A 26,010-nucleotide genomic window follows, 5' to 3' on the forward strand; every position below is an offset into this window, starting at 1 on the left:
AAAAATAAGGCAATTAAATAAAAAAGAAAATTCTGGCAGAGTACATGAGAAACCAAGGCAAATTCTGTACAATACTTGGCCTAACTTTTCCCAGAATATTTTAAAACAAACTAGTCAAATAAAATGTGTGTTCTGTGGGGTAAATTACCCATACAATCAATCAATCAATCAATCAATCAATAAATAGTGTTAACTTCTTTCCCTTTTTTAAAACATTGAATTTTAATATTTGGTCACTAATAGAACAATGTTATAGGAAAAGGAATTTTTGGCTTAATTGGAAAATAAATATGCAATTTAGTCATCGAAATATTTGAATATAGAATGTCACATCTAGGAATTAAGAGATTCCAGCTGATGTCCTCTCTTATCTGGAGCAAATTCTACTTTCCTGCAAATGGGGGTGATGAGCTGTGACAAAATCCACTCTTTAGCTTAGCATATAAGGATCTCTCTAAATGAGTTCAGCCTCGTGCCCACTTTCCCCTTTTAAAAATCTGATCCTGTTGTTTTTACCACGCCCCCCTTGGAAAAAAATGAGGGAAAAGGAGGTTTTATGAGGCTCTACAGCTGCTCCCCACATTCCCCCAGGNTAAAATAAAATAAAATAAAAAAAATAAAAAAAAAAAATAAAAATCTGATCCTGTTGTTTTTACCACTCCCCCCTTGGAAAAAAATGAGGGAAAAGGAGGTTTTATGAGGCTCTACAGCTGCTCCCCACATTCCCCCAGGCTTTTCTTCTCACTTGGAGCTGTCTGATAATCCTATCACCACCAAATCACACTTCCACACCTCCTTCTCACGTTTACTTCACCGGGAGTTTATTTTATAACCTATCCAATTTGAGGGCTCCTACCATTACCTCTTGAGCATGGAGCAAGATAACCAAGGGCAGGCTATCATCACTAGAAACAGGATACCTCTGCTCGTTATCCCCAGTGCCTAGCACAGTGCTGGTTTCAGATCTCAGAAAATATTTGCAAGTTAAATGACTATGCTGGGATCCCAAACCTTTCTTCATAGGAAGGAGGAAATGAGTCTTACCCTCTTTAATACTCTGCAAATGGCAAAAGAGTTTCTGATGATTTTGTAATCATTGCTATGGATTTGTCTTTTTGTTTGTTTTCTTTTTTCTGGAGCGAGACCACTATTTCCTCATTACTATAGGTAGAATATTTCATTCAAAACGGTCTTCAGGAAAAGCACTGTGCTTCTCTGTTTTTATACAAAAGTACAGATCAAACGTTAACCTTCATATCAGACTTCACTATGCTCTAAGTGGGTTACGTGGAGTGTTCTGGAACTGCGGGTATATACTCTGAGGTTGAATTTGCTACTTTGTTTCGAAGTCTCAGCGTTATGTGTAAATACGATCCACTCCTGCTAGACTTGTGTCATCAGAGATGCTGCTACTTTGCCAAAGAAAGTCCCATTTAGGAAGGCAAATAGAAATCCCTTCAGAAGACAAATTCAAACTGAAGTAACTGCAAGATTTATTGACCACTTCTTTGTAGAAGGACACAACCATGGAAAACTGCCTCCCTACCCATCACCATTCCCAGAGCAACTGGCATCCAGTACTTTCAATTTTAATATAGTTCCTCCTGTAACCCCAGTAGTCTGGCATGCTTTCTTTTCAAAATAACACCTTTATTAAACACCTAATAAAGGCTTATTAATACTTTTATAAAAAATTACTTTAGCCCTGTCTGAATTTCATAAACTTTCTATATAAAAACACTTGAAACTTCAGCTCATTACACAAAACCAACTGACAAATATTCTGCACTTTTTATACTTCAGCCAGTAAAAATTACAGCTTATTCCCTGGCCTACACTAATAAAAAATTAATTCTATTAAAAACTTAAATATAAAAACACATATTCTTGTAACTTAAACTTTTATTGCTATGTAAGTTCCCTTCCACTTAAATTTTAAGAAAGCAACGGTGAGATCAGGTGGGTAGTAAATTGACCACAAGCCTATATCCCATGAATCTGAAGACATATGGTGTTACTTGGAGCTGGAGAGGGAATGTTCTCCTGGTCTAGCACAGTTCATGAAGTGAAGTGTAAAATAGGACACAAGTGACTTGGGTACAGTCATTTAGCATCTGTTCCAGTCATGTTAATTCAGGTTGGACATCATATGAAGGCAGGAACATAACATGATGTAGAAACACTTTAAAAAACATAATTGCCAGTTTAATAGCTTGGCAAGAAACGGATGTTTAACCTTTGCAGGCAGGAAACTGGGTTTGTTTTAACAGTAAGAGTCTCCATTCCCCTGAAACCATGAAAACACACCATAAAATAGAGGTGTCCTTCACTCTAATAAAGGTAGTGGTGATCACTGTTCAGTCATTTATTTATTCACTCATTCTTTAAATCTCAGCTCAAATATGAGCCCTACCATAAAGAATGATTAACAATTGAAAACAGATATATATTAGAAGTAGAGACAGTAGCAAGTAGGAATGACTTCCCAGTATCCAAAGTAGGAAAATTCAATAAATAAGGTATTAGTTTCTTACTAGAGAAGTACATAAGACAGTGTGCGGAATAAAAACAAATTATGTGACATAAGGCATCTTGACTAAGGATTAGAAGAATATCATATATCTTAGCCAACCCTTTATATCCTGTAGCAGGGTAAAGGTAATTTTCTTCCATATGGTTTTGCCTAGATAGGCGGAAACAGACTACACTTGCTCCACTTTATAGTGTTCTGAGGCTACCATCAAAGTTTCCATTGAATTATTTTAAATGTAACAAATGTAGCGAAAAAATATATGTATCAGTCAATATGTTATGTTCATTAGCATCGGGTCCAACAGAAATTCAATAAATTCATAACATATTAGAGAACAATTGCTAAATCTGTGAAATGGAACTTCACATAATTTCTATACAGAGCTTAATAGGAAGGCAGCATGATATAGGGGGACAGAGTGACTGGAGTCAGGAACTGTGGTTTCTACTCATGGACATTAATGAATTACAAATGAGTCAGTCACTATGAGCTTCAGTTTCTTCTTCTGTAAAATTAGTGAGGTGGACCAGATGGTCTCTAAGATCCTTTCCATCTCTATAGCATCTTTTCAATTTGTGATCTGTTATAATTAACAACAACAAAAATTAATGGGTTTTCATTTCTAAATAAAGTTGATATTATTTAATAAACCTTAGTTTGCTCTGAGCTATACATACTGATAATGAATCTCCATTAGCACTAATACCATCTATTTCCAAGCTAGCCTGTTGAGAACCTGCCTAAGGACAGAAAACAGAATGTTTCTCCGATTCATGCTTCTGAATGTTTTGGAAATAAGACTCATAATTTTAGTCTCACTTACAGGCATCCCTTGGAGACATTGAGGGCTCGTTTCAGACAACTGCAATAAAGCAAATATCATAGTAATGCAAGTCAAATGTATTTTTTGGTTTCCTGGTGCATATAAAAGTCATGTTTACACTGTAGAGTAGTAGTCTATTAATTACACAATAGCATTGTGTCTAAAAAAACAAGATATATACTTTAATCAAAAACTACTTGAGGGGCACCCGGGTGGCTCAGTCAGTTAAGTGTCCGACTTTTGATTTCGGCTCAGGTCATGATCTCAGGGTCATGAGATCGAGCCCCACACTGGGTTCCATGCTGGGCATGGGGCCTGCTTGAGATTCTCTCTCTCTCCCTCTTCCTCTGCCCCTACCCCACCCCCCCCAGCTTGTGTTCTCTATCTCAAAACAAAAGACAAAAATACAAAATAAACAAAAAACAAAAAAAAACCACACTACTTTATTGCTAAAAAATGCTAGTCATCATCTGAGCTTTCAGCAAGTTGTAATCTTTTTGCTGGAGGACAGCCTTGTCTCAATGTTGATGGCTGCACACTGATCAGGCTGGTAGTTGCTGAATGTTGGGATGGCTGTGGGCAACTTCTTAAAATAAGACAACCATGAAGTTTACCATATCAATTGACTACCCCTTTCATGAGCAATTTCTCTGTATCATGCAAGGCCGTCTTACAGCATTTTACCCACAGTGGAGCTTCTTTTTAAACTGGAGTCAATCCTCTCAAATCCTGATGTTGTTTTATCAACTAGGTTTATGTAAGATTCTAAATCCTTTGTTGTCATTTACAACATCTTTACTAGTAGATTCCATCCAAAGAAACCACTTTCTTTCCTCATCCATAAGAAGTAACCCCTCATCTGTTCAAGTTTTATCATGAGCTTGTAGCAGTTCAGTCCCATCTTCAGACTCTATATCTAACTCTAGTTCCTTGCTATTTCCACCACATTTGCAATTACTTCCTCCACTGTCTTGAACCCTCAAAGTCACCCATGAGGGTTGGAATCAACTTCTTCCAAACTTCTGCTAATGTTGATACTTAGACCTCTTCGTGAATCCCAAATGTTCTTAATGGCATCTAAAATGGTGAATCCTTTCCAGCAGGTTTTTAATTTTCTTTACTCAAATCCATCAGAGGAATCATCTTCTATTGTAGCTAAGCCTTATGAAATGTATTTCTTAAATAATAAGACTTGAAAGTTAAAATTACCCCTTGATCTATGGGCTGCAGAATCAATGTTGTGTTAGCACCCACAAAAACCACATTAATTTTGTTGTATGTCTCCATCAGATCTCTTGGGTGATTAGCTACATTGTCAATGAGCAGTTATATTTTGAAAGGAATCTTCTTTTCTGAGCGGTAGGTCTCAACAGTAAGCTTAAAATATTCAATAAACCATGTTGTAAACAGATGTGCTGTCATTCAGGCTTTCTTCCATTTAAAGAGCATGGGCAGAGTAGATTTAGCAGAATTCTTCAGGACCGTAGGATTTTCAAAATGGTAAATGAGCATTGGCTTCAAATTTAAGTCACCAGATGCATTAGTCCCTAACAAGAGTCAGCCTGTCCTTTGAAGCTTTTGAAGCCAGGCATTGACTTTTCCTCTCTAGCTATGAAAATCCTAGATGGCATCTTCTTCCAATAGACAACTGTTTCATGTGTATTGGAAATTTGTTGTTTGGTGTAGCCACCATCATAATTTCTTAGCTAGATCTTCTGGATAACTTGCTACAACTTCTCGTTCCTCCACCTTGCACTCACGTTATGGAGTCAGCTTCTCCCCTTAAGCCTCATGAACCAAACTCTGCGAGCTTCCACCTTTCCTTCTGCAGCTCCCTCAACTCTCTCCGCCTGGGGACTTGCTTCAGATTAAGCTTTGGAATAGGAAATGTTGTGGTTGGTTTGACCTTCTCATCCAGACCACTAAAACTTTCTCCTTATCGGCAATAAGGATGTTTTGCATTCTTATCATTCATGTATTCACTGGAGTAGTACTTTTAATTTCCTTCAAGAATTTTCCTTTGCATTCACTTGGCTACCTGGTGCAAAAGGTCTAGCTTTTGGCCTGCCCCAGCTTTTGACATGCCTTCCCCAGTAAGACTACACATTTCTAGTTTTTAATTTAAGTAGGAGGTATGTGAATTTTTCTTTCACTTAAACACTTACAGGCCATTGCAGGGTTATTATTAACTGGCCTCATTTCAATATTGTTGTGTCTCAGGGACTAGGGAGGTTCCAAGAGAGGAAGAGATGGGGGAACAGCTGGTCAGTGGAGCAGTCAGAACATACACAACTATCAATTAAGCTCATCATTTTACTTGTATGGCATAGTTGGTGGTGCCCCAAACCAATTACAACAGTAACATCAAAGATCAATGTTCACCGATCATCATAACAAATAAAATAATAATGAAAAAGGCTGAAATATTGCAAGAATTACCAAAGTGTAACACAGAGACATGAAGTAAGCAAATGCTGCTAGAGAAATGACTTGATCGATGCAGGATTGTCACAAACCTTCAGTTTGTAAAAGATACAATATTTGCAAAGCACAGTAAAGCAAAACACAATAAAATGAAGTACACCTATACTTATTTATTTTTATTTTACTGAGTGCCTACTATGTGCTAGAAAATATGCCAGTTATTGGAAGATAAAGCAAGTACAAAAATGCTTTGCAATCATGTTTGCTGTTACTAGTATCCCCATGTCTTTTTTTTTTAAAGATTTATTTATTTATTTTAGAGAGAGAGTGAAAGCAGAGGGAGGGGCAGAGGGAGAGAAGCAGACTCCTCACTGAACGTGGAGCCCAATGCGGGGCTCAATCCCATGACCCTGAGATGGTGACCTGAGCTAAAATCAAGAGTCAGACACTACCAGTCGGTCCCTGGTATTCCCATATCTTATTAAACTTTTCTAATGATACTTCTAATGGCCATTTTTTAACCAAAAATAAAAAACTTTGTAATTTTTTCAAATTGCAACATGAAGAGAGAATTTTCTTAAAAAACCAAAAGGCTTCAATAAAGAACAATAAGAAAATAGAAAACAGAATACATGTACCCATTATTTTGAAACCAAATAATTATTCTGAAGTTATTTCTACACAATATTGTTATATCTTAAAGAAAAATTGTAATTGTTTAGCTAAACATTGTTACATAAGGCAGCAGGTAATATGTCAATTTTATCAATTTAATTTTTTAGCACATTCTGATAGGTAACATATATGCATAAACCAAATTACCATAGTGGGCTTAAATAATTTCTAGTTGTGAAAAAATGAAAAAGCTTAAAGTAAATATATATTAAAATGAAGCAGCTTTACACAGTGCATAAATTTTTTTAAAAACTTCTTTGTTTGTAACACTCCAGAAAATGCTTCAGATAGATTTCCAACTTCAGTATGTCCTTACCCATGCCCATAACCCATACTCTAACCAAACACAAAAAACAATTTTCTTTCATCCACAGCCTGGCTCAATAGCCTTCTCCACCTCAACTAGTTCCCCAAGCCATTTCCACCTGCAAAAAGTTCAATGTCATCCTGAAACACAGTAACAGTACACACGACAAGCAGATAGCAAGCACTTTGGTAAATTATATTATTGTTCCTAATTTTATTGTTCCTAATTTTTCAGGCCATCTCTCCTGTAAGATCATACATCCCTGCACAATGACTTGTTGGGCCTTCCTGAGGGAGAAATTATATCCTTAAAAACACCGCACACATCGCTTCACACATGCTAAGTACTCAGTAATGGTTGTTAGAGTAACGTAAGTTGTTGGAGAAAATGAGAAAGATATTAGGATATGAGAAAATATATATAATGATCTTCCATAAAAAAGGAAATTAGTGTCTCACAGTTATTTAGAAGACCTTACTCTGTGTAAAGAAAAATAATTTTCAGTTTTCTTGGAAATCCCTAATTCTTCTCAATCAGAAACTAACTAGATTGAAATCTCCCTTGAGAACTAAGCATTTCTCATTTAGCTTTGTGCCCTACACAATACACAACAATGATCAGCATGAATAAATATTGATACTGTATTAATCAAAGTTATAGAGACTGAAATAAATTCATGTTTGGATATATAAAGAATCACAGATATAATAAAGCAACTGGGTGATTTTGTGGCAAAAATAACATATCTTAGGGGCGCCTGGGTGGCACAGTGGTCAAGCGTCTCCCTTCGGCTCAGGGCGTGATCCCGGCGTTATGGGTTCGAGCCCCACATCAGGCTCCTCCGCTATGAGCCTGCTTCTTTCTCTCCCACTCCCCCTGCTTGTGTTCCCTCTCTCGCTGGCTGTCTCTATCTCTGTCGAATAAATAAATAAAATCTTTAAAAAAATAACATATCTTGAATACCTACTGTGAGTTAAGTAAGATTAATAACAATAATACTGATGAGGATAATAGCTAAGCTACAGTAACTTCTATATGCCAGACACTGTTCTAAGCCCTGTATATATATTAACTCCTTTTATTTCCCCCAACAACTGAATGGGAAAAGTACTATTATCATCTTTCCTGTCATCACATTTTATGAATCAGGAACCTGAGAATTAGTGTGCTTAAGAAATTTACCCTCAGTTGCTCACTATGTGCCAGGGACAGGCCAAGCACTCTATATATATATTACCATGCTTTATTCTCCTATGTACCCATTAAGGTAGGAACCATTTCACTAAGCAAAAGCAGAGATTTTGCAAGGTTAAGTTATTTGCCAAAGATCAAAGCTAGTAAGAAATAGAGCCAGAATTTGAATCAGATATGCTTGATTTCAGAGAATAAGTTCTCAGTCATTACCCCATTCTGAAGAACCACACACAAATACACACACAGAAACACACATGCACACATATATACACAGAACATGCACAGCATCCTAAATCATGAGTTACCCAAAACTTGGAATGATATAAAGTATGGTGAATGATAGTTTTGATTCAAAATGATTTCCACAGACAGGAAAAAAGCATAGAGTTTTATAAGAAGAGGTTGACAATAAATGTTATGCCCTGTATTTCAATCCAATGAACCATCAGCACAAATTAAATATAAGAAATGTAACCACTTATGATAACACATATGATAATAAAAAGGATTTGGGGATTTATACTTAATGACACTACAGAAGCCAATATTGTAGAGTGACCACCAAGTGTCAGATGGATCTGAAATGCTTCAATATGAATGATGGACCTCTCTATTCTGTATTGATCAGACCATCTTAAATACTGCGACCAGTGTTGAAGGGTCTGGGAATTTGTAACCTGTAGAACTGAAGAAGATGTGGTAGTTGTCCATAAATATTAGTAGGACTGTATTGGTGAGGAAGAACATAATTGGCTGAATACGAACCTAAACGGACGGACAAGGTATGGTAATTACAAGAAGATGGGTTTGGGGCACTCCATCTAAGAGTCAAAGACATTTAAACATGGAAGTGACTGCCTTGACGGGGGCACCATCATTCAAGAAGTGGCTGGAGTGCACCATGTTGGGAGAGATTGTCCAGTAAATTCAAGCACCCATCAATAGGTCATATTTAATGTCTCTTCCAAACCTCACTTTCTATGATACCATCGAATCTCATGTAAGCAGGGGGAAAAAAAAACAAAACAAAACCCTACAAGCTTGAGTAAAATTCAAGCTGACGATGGAAATAAGGCGGCAAGTTATTTAATGTCATCCCTCCATTTCTCCCACCAATATTGGACTAGCTTGACCCCTGTGTACATTTCAGAAAGTAAAAGAACAAGGAGCCTATCTGATTGTTTTGTTTTCCGATAAACAAGTCTCCCTTATTCTCCCACTGCCACATGTTGGAAACAAACTTTTTTAAATGATTCATATTTCAACACTCTCCAGCTGTGCTTTTCTCTTAGGTAGGCAGGCTTTTCCTGGCCCTAAACATAAAATACCACATTATTTTACATGTAAAAATTAATATTTTTATTAAATCGCATTTCAAAAGAACTTCAAAAATTCAGTGCAGGCAGAAACATATCCTTTTTTTCTTGTAAGGAGCAGAGCGTGTGAAGAACACAGAGAAAATGTATACTGTTGCTTTAGTGACAGAACATTCCCTGTCGAAAGGTCGCTCCCCCCTCCCCACCTGACTGTTGTTTCCAGCATTCTGTCTCTCCATTATCCTTTGCTTGCTAAAGTAGCTTAGTCTATAATAAAGGCAACCGAGTGCCGGCTTGAGACTGCCATGAAAACTCACATCCATATAAAGCGTTTTTCCACTTTTGTTAAGCTTCTTATCACACACACACAAAAGAAAGAACCCTCTCTCCTTCTCTCTCTACGCCTCTCTCTCCCTCTGCCCTTTTTAAATGATCGTTCTAATTTTATTGAGACTCTTTTGCTAGGGTACCACACTACAGTTCACTCACTATAGGAAAGTGAACCCCAAAGAGCCAGCTTGCAACTATGACAAACCATTTCCACTTCTTATGTTAACATTTCATCTCAGAGACTCTTTTCTCTCTCCGGCAGCTGCAAGGCACCTCTTTGTCTCTATTGCGCTTACTGTGTGAAGGTGCGTCATTGACTAGAGTGAAGTGAACTCGAAATTGCCAACTTGAAGCTGGCACAGTTTTGTTTTTTTTTTTAATTTGTTTAAGTTGACGCCCCCACGGGACTTGCGCTGCCCTAAGCAGCAGTTTATACTTTCATGACATGTCCCTTCTGAGACCGCCTTAAGGTAGAGCCAATATGCCAACTTCTGTGTCTGGGGGTTGGGAGAGTTGGTGATTTGATGGAACTCGTTTGATCACACCTACATCCCCCCTCCCGTGTCCATCACAGGTGTCCTTTCTCACTGTTCTCTCTTCTCTCTTCTGAACTCACTTGGTTCTTTAAAGTAGAACAAGTTCTAAAATGCTAACTGTGGTGGCCCTCTCAACGGGAGGATTTCCCAGCAAGAGAAAATGCAAGGCATTACGGCAGCCCACTTACCAAAGCTAGAGACAAAATTCTCTTCTCAAAGTCTGTTTCTAGGACCCTTACCAGGACATACTTCATAAAATTATGCAAAGAAGTCGCGGCTGTTTCTTTCCGAGAGGATACTAAGCCTGCTGAATGCCATTTAGACCAGTGGTTTTCTAAATATGATCTGAAGACCAGTAGCACCAGGGGCAACATGTTAGAAATGCAAATTTTTGGACCCCACCTCGGGCCCACAGAATCAGAAACTCTGAGGGTAGACACCATTAATCTGCTTTAACAAGACCTGGTGGTTTTGATACATAGTAGAGTTTGAACTGTCTAAATAAACTCAACAGTTTGTAGTTGACAAAAAGCCCAGAACCGGAGTCACATCAAGGATGTGCACAATGATAACAGGAAATGAGGAGGAAATATAAGGAAGTAATAACTCGTGATGCCATAAACTGGATTTTGGCAAATTGGACTGATCAAAACAGGACCACTTCAAAAACTGATAATTTACTTGAAAAATATCCTTAAGGACATGAGTAAAAATCACACCCAAATATCCAAGATCAGTTTCTCCACACTAGTATCTCCTGAAAAAACAAGAGCACCAGTTATTGCCACAACACATACACCCGAAGCCCTCGCTTTATGTGGTACATTGTGCTCAAACCCAGGAACAGAGGCAGAGATCTGAACCTCACATCTATGAGTGGGAGTAGGATGTTTCCGCGAGATGCTACAATACCAGGGAGAAAATAACCCCACAAAGCAAAGGCAAAATGCTCTGGAAGTTCAGAAGAGGATGCAAAATTTTTACCTAGTGAATCAAGAAAAGCTTTANGCAAACTGAAGTAACTGCAAGATTTATTGACCACTTCTTTGTAGAAGGACACAACCATGGAAAACTGCCTCCCTACCCATCACCATTCCCAGAGCAACTGGCATCCAGTACTTTCAATTTTAATATAGTTCCTCCTGTAACCCCAGTAGTCTGGCATGCTTTCTTTTCAAAATAACACCTTTATTAAACACCTAATAAAGGCTTATTAATACTTTTATAAAAAATTACTTTAGCCCTGTCTGAATTTCATAAACTTTCTATATAAAAACACTTGAAACTTCAGCTCATTACACAAAACCAACTGACAAATATTCTGCACTTTTATACTTCAGCCAGTAAAAATTACANTAGGAAGGCAGCATGATATAGGGGGACAGAGTGACTGGAGTCAGGAACTGTGGTTTCTACTCATGGACATTAATGAATTACAAATGAGTCAGTCACTATGAGCTTCAGTTTCTTCTTCTGTAAAATTAGTGAGGTGGACCAGATGGTCTCTAAGATCCTTTCCATCTCTATAGCATCTTTTCAATATGTGATCTGTTATAATTAACAACAACAAAAATTAATGGGTTTTCATTTCTAAATAAAGTTGATATTATTTAATAAACCTTAGTTTGCTCTGAGCTATACATACTGATAATGAATCTCCATTAGCACTAATACCATCTATTTCCAAGCTAGCCTGTTGAGAACCTGCCTAAGGACAGAAAACAGAATGTTTCTCCGATTCATGCTTCTGAATGTTTTGGAAATAAGACTCATAATTTTAGTCTCACTTACAGGCATCCCTTGGAGACATTGAGGGCTCGTTTCAGACAACTGCAATAAAGCAAATATCATAGTAATGCAAGTCAAATGTATTTTTTGGTTTCCTGGTGCATATAAAAGTCATGTTTACACTGTAGAGTAGTAGTCTATTAATTACACAATAGCATTGTGTCTAAAAAAACAAGATATATACTTTAATCAAAAACTACTTGAGGGGCACCCGGGTGGCTCAGTCAGTTAAGTGTCCGACTTTTGATTTCGGCTCAGGTCATGATCTCAGGGTCATGAGATCGAGCCCCACACTGGGTTCCATGCTGGGCATGGGGCCTGCTTGAGATTCTCTCTCTCTCCCTCTTCCTCTGCCCCTACCCCACCCCCCCCCAGCTTGTGTTCTCTATCTCAAAACAAAAGACAAAAATACAAAATAAACAAAAAACAAAAAAACCACACTACTTTATTGCTAAAAAATGCTAGTCATCATCTGAGCTTTCAGCAAGTTGTAATCTTTTTGCTGGAGGACAGCCTTGTCTCAATGTTGATGGCTGCACACTGATCAGGCTGGTAGTTGCTGAATGTTGGGATGGCTGTGGGCAACTTCTTAAAATAAGACAACCATGAAGTTTACCATATCAATTGACTACCCCTTTCATGAGCAATTTCTCTGTATCATGCAAGGCCGTCTTACAGCATTTTACCCACAGTGGAGCTTCTTTTTAAACTGGAGTCAATCCTCTCAAATCCTGATGTTGTTTTATCAACTAGGTTTATGTAAGATTCTAAATCCTTTGTTGTCATTTACAACATCTTTACTAGTAGATTCCATCCAAAGAAACCACTTTCTTTCCTCATCCATAAGAAGTAACCCCTCATCTGTTCAAGTTTTATCATGAGCTTGTAGCAGTTCAGTCCCATCTTCAGACTCTATATCTAACTCTAGTTCCTTGCTATTTCCACCACATTTGCAATTACTTCCTCCACTGTCTTGAACCCTCAAAGTCACCCATGAGGGTTGGAATCAACTTCTTCCAAACTTCTGCTAATGTTGATACTTAGACCTCTTCCCGTGAATCCCAAATGTTCTTAATGGCATCTAAAATGGTGAATCCTTTCCAGCAGGTTTTTAATTTTCTTTACTCAAATCCATCAGAGGAATCATCTTCTATTGTAGCTAAGCCTTATGAAATGTATTTCTTAAATAATAAGACTTGAAAGTTAAAATTACCCCTTGATCTATGGGCTGCAGAATCAATGTTGTGTTAGCACCCACAAAAACCACATTAATTTTGTTGTATGTCTCCATCAGATCTCTTGGGTGATTAGCTACATTGTCAATGAGCAGTTATATTTTGAAAGGAATCTTCTTTTCTGAGCGGTAGGTCTCAACAGTAAGCTTAAAATATTCAATAAACCATGTTGTAAACAGATGTGCTGTCATTCAGGCTTTCTTCCATTTAAAGAGCATGGGCAGAGTAGATTTAGCAGAATTCTTCAGGACCGTAGGATTTTCAAAATGGTAAATGAGCATTGGCTTCAAATTTAAGTCACCAGATGCATTAGTCCCTAACAAGAGTCAGCCTGTCCTTTGAAGCTTTTGAAGCCAGGCATTGACTTTTCCTCTCTAGCTATGAAAATCCTAGATGGCATCTTCTTCCAATAGACAACTGTTTCATGTGTATTGGAAATTTGTTGTTTGGTGTAGCCACCATCATAATTTCTTAGCTAGATCTTCTGGATAACTTGCTACAACTTCTCGTTCCTCCACCTTGCACTCACGTTATGGAGTCAGCTTCTCCCCTTAAGCCTCATGAACCAAACTCTGCGAGCTTCCACCTTTCCTTCTGCAGCTCCCTCAACTCTCTCCGCCTGGGGACTTGCTTCAGATTAAGCTTTGGAATAGGAAATGTTGTGGTTGGTTTGACCTTCTCATCCAGACCACTAAAACTTTCTCCTTATCGGCAATAAGGATGTTTTGCATTCTTATCATTCATGTATTCACTGGAGTAGTACTTTTAATTTCCTTCAAGAATTTTCCTTTGCATTCACTTGGCTACCTGGTGCAAAAGGTCTAGCTTTTGGCCTGCCCCAGCTTTTGACATGCCTTCCCCAGTAAGACTACACATTTCTAGTTTTTAATTTAAGTAGGAGGTATGTGAATTTTTCTTTCACTTAAACACTTACAGGCCATTGCAGGGTTATTATTAACTGGCCTCATTTCAATATTGTTGTGTCTCAGGGACTAGGGAGGTTCCAAGAGAGGAAGAGATGGGGGAACAGCTGGTCAGTGGAGCAGTCAGAACATACACAACTATCAATTAAGCTCATCATTTTACTTGTATGGCATAGTTGGTGGTGCCCCAAACCAATTACAACAGTAACATCAAAGATCAATGTTCACCGATCATCATAACAAATAAAATAATAATGAAAAAGGCTGAAATATTGCAAGAATTACCAAAGTGTAACACAGAGACATGAAGTAAGCAAATGCTGCTAGAGAAATGACTTGATCGATGCAGGATTGTCACAAACCTTCAGTTTGTAAAAGATACAATATTTGCAAAGCACAGTAAAGCAAAACACAATAAAATGAAGTACACCTATACTTATTTATTTTTATTTTACTGAGTGCCTACTATGTGCTAGAAAATATGCCAGTTATTGGAAGATAAAGCAAGTACAAAAATGCTTTGCAATCATGTTTGCTGTTACTAGTATCCCCATGTCTTTTTTTTTTAAAGATTTATTTATTTATTTTAGAGAGAGAGTGAAAGCAGAGGGAGGGGCAGAGGGAGAGAAGCAGACTCCTCACTGAACGTGGAGCCCAATGCGGGGCTCAATCCCATGACCCTGAGATGGTGACCTGAGCTAAAATCAAGAGTCAGACACTACCAGTCGGTCCCTGGTATTCCCATATCTTATTAAACTTTTCTAATGATACTTCTAATGGCCATTTTTTAACCAAAAATAAAAAACTTTGTAATTTTTTCAAATTGCAACATGAAGAGAGAATTTTCTTAAAAAACCAAAAGGCTTCAATAAAGAACAATAAGAAAATAGAAAACAGAATACATGTACCCATTATTTTGAAACCAAATAATTATTCTGAAGTTATTTCTACACAATATTGTTATATCTTAAAGAAAAATTGTAATTGTTTAGCTAAACATTGTTACATAAGGCAGCAGGTAATATGTCAATTTTATCAATTTAATTTTTTAGCACATTCTGATAGGTAACATATATGCATAAACCAAATTACCATAGTGGGCTTAAATAATTTCTAGTTGTGAAAAAATGAAAAAGCTTAAAGTAAATATATATTAAAATGAAGCAGCTTTACACAGTGCATAAATTTTTTTAAAAACTTCTTTGTTTGTAACACTCCAGAAAATGCTTCAGATAGATTTCCAACTTCAGTATGTCCTTACCCATGCCCATAACCCATACTCTAACCAAACACAAAAAACAATTTTCTTTCATCCACAGCCTGGCTCAATAGCCTTCTCCACCTCAACTAGTTCCCCAAGCCATTTCCACCTGCAAAAAGTTCAATGTCATCCTGAAACACAGTAACAGTACACACGACAAGCAGATAGCAAGCACTTTGGTAAATTATATTATTGTTCCTAATTTTATTGTTCCTAATTTTTCAGGCCATCTCTCCTGTAAGATCATACATCCCTGCACAATGACTTGTTGGGCCTTCCTGAGGGAGAAATTATATCCTTAAAAACACCGCACACATCGCTTCACACATGCTAAGTACTCAGTAATGGTTGTTAGAGTAACGTAAGTTGTTGGAGAAAATGAGAAAGATATTAGGATATGAGAAAATATATATAATGATCTTCCATAAAAAAGGAAATTAGTGTCTCACAGTTATTTAGAAGACCTTACTCTGTGTAAAGAAAAATAATTTTCAGTTTTCTTGGAAATCCCTAATTCTTCTCAATCAGAAACTAACTAGATTGAAATCTCCCTTGAGAACTAAGCATTTCTCATTTAGCTTTGTGCCCTACACAATACACAACAATGATCAGCATGAATAAATATTGATACTGTATTAATCAAAGTTATAGAGACTGAAATAAATTCATGTTTGGATATATAAAGAATCACAGATATAATAAAGCAACTGGGTGATTTTGTGGCAAAAATAACATATCTTAGGGGCGCCTGGGTGGCACAGTGGTCAAGCGTCTCCCTTCGGCTCAGGGCGTGATCCCGGCGTTATGGGTTCGAGCCCCACATCAGGCTCCTCCGCTATGAGCCTGCTTCTTTCTCTCCCACTCCCCCTGCTTGTGTTCCCTCTCTCGCTGGCTGTCTCTATCTCTGTCGAATAAATAAATAAAATCTTTAAAAAAATAACATATCTTGAATACCTACTGTGAGTTAAGTAAGATTAATAACAATAATACTGATGAGGATAATAGCTAAGCTACAGTAACTTCTATATGCCAGACACTGTTCTAAGCCCTGTATATATATTAACTCCTTTTATTTCCCCCAACAACTGAATGGGAAAAGTACTATTATCATCTTTCCTGTCATCACATTTTATGAATCAGGAACCTGAGAATTAGTGTGCTTAAGAAATTTACCCTCAGTTGCTCACTATGTGCCAGGGACAGGCCAAGCACTCTATATATATATTACCATGCTTTATTCTCCTATGTACCCATTAAGGTAGGAACCATTTCACTAAGCAAAAGCAGAGATTTTGCAAGGTTAAGTTATTTGCCAAAGATCAAAGCTAGTAAGAAATAGAGCCAGAATTTGAATCAGATATGCTTGATTTCAGAGAATAAGTTCTCAGTCATTACCCCATTCTGAAGAACCACACACAAATACACACACAGAAACACACATGCACACATATATACACAGAACATGCACAGCATCCTAAATCATGAGTTACCCAAAACTTGGAATGATATAAAGTATGGTGAATGATAGTTTTGATTCAAAATGATTTCCACAGACAGGAAAAAAGCATAGAGTTTTATAAGAAGAGGTTGACAATAAATGTTATGCCCTGTATTTCAATCCAATGAACCATCAGCACAAATTAAATATAAGAAATGTAACCACTTATGATAACACATATGATAATAAAAAGGATTTGGGGATTTATACTTAATGACACTACAGAAGCCAATATTGTAGAGTGACCACCAAGTGTCAGATGGATCTGAAATGCTTCAATATGAATGATGGACCTCTCTATTCTGTATTGATCAGACCATCTTAAATACTGCGACCAGTGTTGAAGGGTCTGGGAATTTGTAACCTGTAGAACTGAAGAAGATGTGGTAGTTGTCCATAAATATTAGTAGGACTGTATTGGTGAGGAAGAACATAATTGGCTGAATACGAACCTAAACGGACGGACAAGGTATGGTAATTACAAGAAGATGGGTTTGGGGCACTCCATCTAAGAGTCAAAGACATTTAAACATGGAAGTGACTGCCTTGACGGGGGCACCATCATTCAAGAAGTGGCTGGAGTGCACCATGTTGGGAGAGATTGTCCAGTAAATTCAAGCACCCATCAATAGGTCATATTTAATGTCTCTTCCAAACCTCACTTTCTATGATACCATCGAATCTCATGTAAGCAGGGGGAAAAAAAAACAAAACAAAACCCTACAAGCTTGAGTAAAATTCAAGCTGACGATGGAAATAAGGCGGCAAGTTATTTAATGTCATCCCTCCATTTCTCCCACCAATATTGGACTAGCTTGACCCCTGTGTACATTTCAGAAAGTAAAAGAACAAGGAGCCTATCTGATTGTTTTGTTTTCCGATAAACAAGTCTCCCTTATTCTCCCACTGCCACATGTTGGAAACAAACTTTTTTAAATGATTCATATTTCAACACTCTCCAGCTGTGCTTTTCTCTTAGGTAGGCAGGCTTTTCCTGGCCCTAAACATAAAATACCACATTATTTTACATGTAAAAATTAATATTTTTATTAAATCGCATTTCAAAAGAACTTCAAAAATTCAGTGCAGGCAGAAACATATCCTTTTTTTCTTGTAAGGAGCAGAGCGTGTGAAGAACACAGAGAAAATGTATACTGTTGCTTTAGTGACAGAACATTCCCTGTCGAAAGGTCGCTCCCCCCTCCCCACCTGACTGTTGTTTCCAGCATTCTGTCTCTCCATTATCCTTTGCTTGCTAAAGTAGCTTAGTCTATAATAAAGGCAACCGAGTGCCGGCTTGAGACTGCCATGAAAACTCACATCCATATAAAGCGTTTTTCCACTTTTGTTAAGCTTCTTATCACACACACACAAAAGAAAGAACCCTCTCTCCTTCTCTCTCTACGCCTCTCTCTCCCTCTGCCCTTTTTAAATGATCGTTCTAATTTTATTGAGACTCTTTTGCTAGGGTACCACACTACAGTTCACTCACTATAGGAAAGTGAACCCCAAAGAGCCAGCTTGCAACTATGACAAACCATTTCCACTTCTTATGTTAACATTTCATCTCAGAGACTCTTTTCTCTCTCCGGCAGCTGCAAGGCACCTCTTTGTCTCTATTGCGCTTACTGTGTGAAGGTGCGTCATTGACTAGAGTGAAGTGAACTCGAAATTGCCAACTTGAAGCTGGCACAGTTTTGTTTTTTTTTTTAATTTGTTTAAGTTGACGCCCCCACGGGACTTGCGCTGCCCTAAGCAGCAGTTTATACTTTCATGACATGTCCCTTCTGAGACCGCCTTAAGGTAGAGCCAATATGCCAACTTCTGTGTCTGGGGGTTGGGAGAGTTGGTGATTTGATGGAACTCGTTTGATCACACCTACATCCCCCCTCCCGTGTCCATCACAGGTGTCCTTTCTCACTGTTCTCTCTTCTCTCTTCTGAACTCACTTGGTTCTTTAAAGTAGAACAAGTTCTAAAATGCTAACTGTGGTGGCCCTCTCAACGGGAGGATTTCCCAGCAAGAGAAAATGCAAGGCATTACGGCAGCCCACTTACCAAAGCTAGAGACAAAATTCTCTTCTCAAAGTCTGTTTCTAGGACCCTTACCAGGACATACTTCATAAAATTATGCAAAGAAGTCGCGGCTGTTTCTTTCCGAGAGGATACTAAGCCTGCTGAATGCCATTTAGACCAGTGGTTTTCTAAATATGATCTGAAGACCAGTAGCACCAGGGGCAACATGTTAGAAATGCAAATTTTTGGACCCCACCTCGGGCCCACAGAATCAGAAACTCTGAGGGTAGACACCATTAATCTGCTTTAACAAGACCTGGTGGTTTTGATACATAGTAGAGTTTGAACTGTCTAAATAAACTCAACAGTTTGTAGTTGACAAAAAGCCCAGAACCGGAGTCACATCAAGGATGTGCACAATGATAACAGGAAATGAGGAGGAAATATAAGGAAGTAATAACTCGTGATGCCATAAACTGGATTTTGGCAAATTGGACTGATCAAAACAGGACCACTTCAAAAACTGATAATTTACTTGAAAAATATCCTTAAGGACATGAGTAAAAATCACACCCAAATATCCAAGATCAGTTTCTCCACACTAGTATCTCCTGAAAAAACAAGAGCACCAGTTATTGCCACAACACATACACCCGAAGCCCTCGCTTTATGTGGTACATTGTGCTCAAACCCAGGAACAGAGGCAGAGATCTGAACCTCACATCTATGAGTGGGAGTAGGATGTTTCCGCGAGATGCTACAATACCAGGGAGAAAATAACCCCACAAAGCAAAGGCAAAATGCTCTGGAAGTTCAGAAGAGGATGCAAAATTTTTACCTAGTGAATCAAGAAAAGCTTTATGAAAAATATACCAGTTCAATTTACACAAAAATACAAAGGCCAGTAAGTCTGNACTTTTATACTTCAGCCAGTAAAAATTACAGCTTATTCCCTGGCCTACACTAATAAAAAATTAATTCTATTAAAAACTTAAATATAAAAACACATATTCTTGTAACTTAAACTTTTATTGCTATGTAAGTTCCCTTCCACTTAAATTTTAAGAAAGCAACGGTGAGATCAGGTGGGTAGTAAATTGACCACAAGCCTATATCCCATGAATCTGAAGACATATGGTGTTACTTGGAGCTGGAGAGGGAATGTTCTCCTGGTCTAGCACAGTTCATGAAGTGAAGTGTAAAATAGGACACAAGTGACTTGGGTACAGTCATTTAGCATCTGTTCCAGTCNATAAACCTTAGTTTGCTCTGAGCTATACATACTGATAATGAATCTCCATTAGCACTAATACCATCTATTTCCAAGCTAGCCTGTTGAGAACCTGCCTAAGGACAGAAAACAGAATGTTTCTCCGATTCATGCTTCTGAATGTTTTGGAAATAAGACTCATAATTTTAGTCTCACTTACAGGCATCCCTTGGAGACATTGAGGGCTCGTTTCAGACAACTGCAATAAAGCAAATATCATAGTAATGCAAGTCAAATGTATTTTTTGGTTTCCTGGTGCATATAAAAGTCATGTTTACACTGTAGAGTAGTAGTCTATTAATTACACAATAGCATTGTGTCTAAAAAAACAAGATATATACTTTAATCAAAAACTACTTGAGGGGCACCCGGGTGGCTCAGTCAGTTAAGTGTCCGACTTTTGATTTCGGCTCAGGTCATGATCTCAGGGTCATGAGATCGAGCCCCACACTGGGTTCCATGCTGGGCATGGGGCCTGCTTGAGATTCTCTCTCTCTCCCTCTTCCTCTGCCCCTACCCCACCCCCCCCCAGCTTGTGTTCTCTATCTCAAAACAAAAGACAAAAATACAAAATAAACAAAAAACAAAAAAAAACCACACTACTTTATTGCTAAAAAATGCTAGTCATCATCTGAGCTTTCAGCAAGTTGTAATCTTTTTGCTGGAGGACAGCCTTGTCTCAATGTTGATGGCTGCACACTGATCAGGCTGGTAGTTGCTGAATGTTGGGATGGCTGTGGGCAACTTCTTAAAATAAGACAACCATGAAGTTTACCATATCAATTGACTACCCCTTTCATGAGCAATTTCTCTGTATCATGCAAGGCCGTCTTACAGCATTTTACCCACAGTGGAGCTTCTTTTTAAACTGGAGTCAATCCTCTCAAATCCTGATGTTGTTTTATCAACTAGGTTTATGTAAGATTCTAAATCCTTTGTTGTCATTTACAACATCTTTACTAGTAGATTCCATCCAAAGAAACCACTTTCTTTCCTCATCCATAAGAAGTAACCCCTCATCTGTTCAAGTTTTATCATGAGCTTGTAGCAGTTCAGTCCCATCTTCAGACTCTATATCTAACTCTAGTTCCTTGCTATTTCCACCACATTTGCAATTACTTCCTCCACTGTCTTGAACCCTCAAAGTCACCCATGAGGGTTGGAATCAACTTCTTCCAAACTTCTGCTAATGTTGATACTTAGACCTCTTCCCGTGAATCCCAAATGTTCTTAATGGCATCTAAAATGGTGAATCCTTTCCAGCAGGTTTTTAATTTTCTTTACTCAAATCCATCAGAGGAATCATCTTCTATTGTAGCTAAGCCTTATGAAATGTATTTCTTAAATAATAAGACTTGAAAGTTAAAATTACCCCTTGATCTATGGGCTGCAGAATCAATGTTGTGTTAGCACCCACAAAAACCACATTAATTTTGTTGTATGTCTCCATCAGATCTCTTGGGTGATTAGCTACATTGTCAATGAGCAGTTATATTTTGAAAGGAATCTTCTTTTCTGAGCGGTAGGTCTCAACAGTAAGCTTAAAATATTCAATAAACCATGTTGTAAACAGATGTGCTGTCATTCAGGCTTTCTTCCATTTAAAGAGCATGGGCAGAGTAGATTTANATTCAGGCTTTCTTCCATTTAAAGAGCATGGACAGAGTAGATTTAACAGAATTCTTCAGGACCCTAGGATTTTCAAAATGGTAAATGAGCATTGGCTTCAAATTTAAGTCACCAGATGCATTAGTCCCTAACAAGAGTCAGCCTGTCCTTTGAAGCTTTTGAAGCCAGGCATTGACTTTTCCTCTCTAGCTATGAAAATCCTAGATGGCATCTTCTTCCAATAGACAACTGTTTCATGTGTATTGGAAATTTGTTGTTTGGTGTAGCCACCATCATAATTTCTTAGCTAGATCTTCTGGATAACTTGCTACAACTTCTCGTTCCTCCACCTTGCACTCACGTTATGGAGTCAGCTTCTCCCCTTAAGCCTCATGAACCAAACTCTGCGAGCTTCCACCTTTCCTTCTGCAGCTCCCTCAACTCTCTCCGCCTGGGGACTTGCTTCAGATTAAGCTTTGGAATAGGAAATGTTGTGGTTGGTTTGACCTTCTCATCCAGACCACTAAAACTTTCTCCTTATCGGCAATAAGGATGTTTTGCATTCTTATCATTCATGTATTCACTGGAGTAGTACTTTTAATTTCCTTCAAGAATGTTCCTTTGCATTCACTTGGCTACCTGGTGCAAAAGGTCTAGCTTTTGGCCTGCCCCAGCTTTTGACATGCCTTCCCCAGTAAGACTACACATTTCTAGTTTTTAATTTAAGTAGGAGGTATGTGAATTTTACTTTCACTTAAACACTTACAGGCCATTGCAGGGTTATTATTAACTGGCCTCATTTCAATATTGTTGTGTCTCGGGGACTAGGGAGGTTCCAAGAGAGGAAGAGATGGGGGAACAGCTGGTCAGTGGAGCAGTCAGAACATACACAACTATCAATTAAGCTCATCATTTTACTTGTATGGCATAGTTGGTGGTGCCCCAAACCAATTACAACAGTAACATCAAAGATCAATGTTCACCGATCATCATAACAAATAAAATAATAATGAAAAAGGCTGAAATATTGCAAGAATTACCAAAGTGTAACACAGAGACATGAAGTAAGCAAATGCTGCTAGAGAAATGACTTGATCGATGCAGGATTGTCACAAACCTTCAGTTTGTAAAAGATACAATATTTGCAAAGCACAGTAAAGCAAAACACAATAAAATGAAGTACACCTATACTTATTTATTTTTATTTTACTGAGTGCCTACTATGTGCTAGAAAATATGCCAGTTATTGGAAGATAAAGCAAGTACAAAAATGCTTTGCAATCATGTTTGCTGTTACTAGTATCCCCATGTCTTTTTTTTTTAAAGATTTATTTATTTATTTTAGAGAGAGAGTGAAAGCAGAGGGAGGGGCAGAGGGAGAGAAGCAGACTCCTCACTGAACGTGGAGCCCAATGCGGGGCTCAATCCCATGACCCTGAGATGGTGACCTGAGCTAAAATCAAGAGTCAGACACTACCAGTCGGTCCCTGGTATTCCCATATCTTATTAAACTTTTCTAATGATACTTCTAATGGCCATTTTTTAACCAAAAATAAAAAACTTTGTAATTTTTTCAAATTGCAACATGAAGAGAGAATTTTCTTAAAAAACCAAAAGGCTTCAATAAAGAACAATAAGAAAATAGAAAACAGAATACATGTACCCATTATTTTGAAACCAAATAATTATTCTGAAGTTATTTCTACACAATATTGTTATATCTTAAAGAAAAATTGTAATTGTTTAGCTAAACATTGTTACATAAGGCAGCAGGTAATATGTCAATTTTATCAATTTAATTTTTTAGCACATTCTGATAGGTAACATATATGCATAAACCAAATTACCATAGTGGGCTTAAATAATTTCTAGTTGTGAAAAAATGAAAAAGCTTAAAGTAAATATATATTAAAATGAAGNTCTATGGGCTGCAGAATCAATGTTGTGTTAGCACCCACAAAAACCACATTAATTTTGTTGTATGTCTCCATCAGATCTCTTGGGTGATTAGCTACATTGTCAATGAGCAGTTATATTTTGAAAGGAATCTTCTTTTCTGAGCGGTAGGTCTCAACAGTAAGCTTAAAATATTCAATAAACCATGTTGTAAACAGATGTGCTGTCATTCAGGCTTTCTTCCATTTAAAGAGCATGGGCAGAGTAGATTTAGCAGAATTCTTCAGGACCGTAGGATTTTCAAAATGGTAAATGAGCATTGGCTTCAAATTTAAGTCACCAGATGCATTAGTCCCTAACAAGAGTCAGCCTGTCCTTTGAAGCTTTTGAAGCCAGGCATTGACTTTTCCTCTCTAGCTATGAAAATCCTAGATGGCATCTTCTTCCAATAGACAACTGTTTCATGTGTATTGGAAATTTGTTGTTTGGTGTAGCCACCATCATAATTTCTTAGCTAGATCTTCTGGATAACTTGCTACAACTTCTCGTTCCTCCACCTTGCACTCACGTTATGGAGTCAGCTTCTCCCCTTAAGCCTCATGAACCAAACTCTGCGAGCTTCCACCTTTCCTTCTGCAGCTCCCTCAACTCTCTCCGCCTGGGGACTTGCTTCAGATTAAGCTTTGGAATAGGAAATGTTGTGGTTGGTTTGACCTTCTCATCCAGACCACTAAAACTTTCTCCTTATCGGCAATAAGGATGTTTTGCATTCTTATCATTCATGTATTCACTGGAGTAGTACTTTTAATTTCCTTCAAGATTTTTCCTTTGCATTCACTTGGCTACCTGGTGCAAAAGGTCTAGCTTTTGGCCTGCCCCAGCTTTTGACATGCCTTCCCCAGTAAGACTACACATTTCTAGTTTTTAATTTAAGTAGGAGGTATGTGAATTTTACTTTCACTTAAACACTTACAGGCCATTGCAGGGTTATTATTAACTGGCCTCATTTCAATATTGTTGTGTCTCAGGGACTAGGGAGGTTCCAAGAGAGGAAGAGATGGGGGAACAGCTGGTCAGTGGAGCAGTCAGAACATACACAACTATCAATTAAGCTCATCATTTTACTTGTATGGCATAGTTGGTGGTGCCCCAAACCAATTACAACAGTAACATCAAAGATCAATGTTCACCGATCATCATAACAAATAAAATAATAATGAAAAAGGCTGAAATATTGCAAGAATTACCAAAGTGTAACACAGAGACATGAAGTAAGCAAATGCTGCTAGAGAAATGACTTGATCGATGCAGGATTGTCACAAACCTTCAGTTTGTAAAAGATACAATATTTGCAAAGCACAGTAAAGCAAAACACAATAAAATGAAGTACACCTATACTTATTTATTTTTATTTTACTGAGTGCCTACTATGTGCTAGAAAATATGCCAGTTATTGGAAGATAAAGCAAGTACAAAAATGCTTTGCAATCATGTTTGCTGTTACTAGTATCCCCATGTCTTTTTTTTTTAAAGATTTATTTATTTATTTTAGAGAGAGAGTGCAAGCAGAGGGAGGGGCAGAGGGAGAGAAGCAGACTCCTCACTGAACGTGGAGCCCAATGCGGGGCTCAATCCCATGACCCTGAGATGGTGACCTGAGCTAAAATCAAGAGTCAGACACTACCAGTCGGTCCCTGGTATTCCCATATCTTATTAAACTTTTCTAATGATACTTCTAATGGCCATTTTTTAACCAAAAATAAAAAACTTTGTAATTTTTTCAAATTGCAACATGAAGAGAGAATTTTCTTAAAAAACCAAAAGGCTTCAATAAAGAACAATAAGAAAATAGAAAACAGAATACATGTACCCATTATTTTGAAACCAAATAATTATTCTGAAGTTATTTCTACACAATATTGTTATATCTTAAAGAAAAATTGTAATTGTTTAGCTAAACATTGTTACATAAGGCAGCAGGTAATATGTCAATTTTATCAATTTAATTTTTTAGCACATTCTGATAGGTAACATATATGCATAAACCAAATTACCATAGTGGGCTTAAATAATTTCTAGTTGTGAAAAAATGAAAAAGCTTAAAGTAAATATATATTAAAATGAAGGAGCTTTACACAGTGCATAAATTTTTTTAAAAACTTCTTTGTTTGTAACACTCCAGAAAATGCTTCAGATAGATTTCCAACTTCAGTATGTCCTTACCCATGCCCATAACCCATACTCTAACCAAACACAAAAAACAATTTTCTTTCATCCACAGCCTGGCTCAATAGCCTTCTCCACCTCAACTAGTTCCCCAAGCCATTTCCACCTGCAAAAAGTTCAATGTCATCCTGAAACACAGTAACAGTACACAC

The sequence above is a fragment of the Ailuropoda melanoleuca genome, chromosome 2, assembly GCF_002007445.2.
Source record: "Ailuropoda melanoleuca isolate Jingjing chromosome 2, ASM200744v2, whole genome shotgun sequence".
In the NCBI taxonomy this organism is placed as follows: domain Eukaryota; kingdom Metazoa; phylum Chordata; class Mammalia; order Carnivora; family Ursidae; genus Ailuropoda; species Ailuropoda melanoleuca.